Raw genomic sequence first — 1,272 nt, 5'->3', positions numbered from 1 at the left:
CCTCCATAACCATGAGAAACTTAAATTTCTGTTGTTTAAACTACCCAACCTATGGTAATTTGTTATGGCAGCCCTAACAATCCAATATACATTCTCAGAGATGCCCAGATTTCTTTCAGCTCTTCTGTTGATAGCTTTTCAAGCCACCAAACAAACCAGCTTTCCTGCGAAACTGACAATACTAAACAGCTAACATCTGATTATTACTTAACGCTATTTTATGTTGAAAGCTGAGAAGTCTGTCTCTTGGAGTTCTGAATCTTTCACACAGTGCCTTGTTAATTGAAAGCCTAGCAAAGAGAAGAGAGGACTCCTACCCCTGATGACGCATGATTGGTTTAGGTAGCCCAGGCCCAAGCTTTTCAGTCTTTAATTGACCAGAGATTGATTCAGAGACATTTCAACCAACAAGAGGTAGAGGAGTCTTGCTAGGAATTTTGTGACATGGATATCTTTCTTTCCTTTAGGTTAGTAGAGCTACTGCAGCCATTGTGTCACCATGAGGGAAGCAAGCCTTTCTGATGCCCAGAAAGCAGTGTGTAGGATGAAATATGCCAAATTTTGATTCAGAGCAACCCTCAAGCCCATCCTACTTCTGAACTTTCCAGTCACACGAACCAGTAAATCTCTCTTATTTTTAAAGCCAATATGAGTCTTATGTAACTTGCAAAAAAAATATAGAGCATTCCAAATGATACAGGTAGGTGCAAGGGTATAAATCTGAATAAAGTCAGATCTCATCCCTTGGAGGGCATAAATTCATTTGCACTGATCAAATAGGCAAAAAGTGAATACAACAATAATACCAGTTCTGATGTTGGCTTCAGGTCACAGAAACTCGCCTACATTGATGGTAGGAATGTAAATTGCTACTATATTTTTGGAAAACGTAGTATATGTTTATATATATATATATATATATATATATATATATATATATATATATAAAAAATCTNTGGGGAGTCCGCTTGAGATTCTATCTCTTCCTCCCTCTGCCCCTCCTCCATGTGCACGCGCGTTCTCTCTCTCTCAGATAAATAAATAAATAAACAAATAAATAAATAAAAAGTGGAAAACTCCGGGCTCTGCTCAGGGACCCTGCATTTGTCTCTTTCCTGCCTAAGCAGGGAAGGCTGCGGCTGGTTCTCCCACACACCATCTTTGCACCCAGTTCCCAGTTAGGAAGCTGGTGCAGGTACAGCTCCACCTGGGTAGGGCTCCAATGGAGGCCTTTACTATTGGAAGCGCAGACACACACACACACACACACAC

Source organism: Ailuropoda melanoleuca, chromosome 7, assembly GCF_002007445.2.
Source record: "Ailuropoda melanoleuca isolate Jingjing chromosome 7, ASM200744v2, whole genome shotgun sequence".
NCBI lineage: Eukaryota > Metazoa > Chordata > Mammalia > Carnivora > Ursidae > Ailuropoda > Ailuropoda melanoleuca.
The sequence above is the reverse complement of the archived record's forward strand: the minus strand, read 5'-3'. Positions refer to the sequence as shown.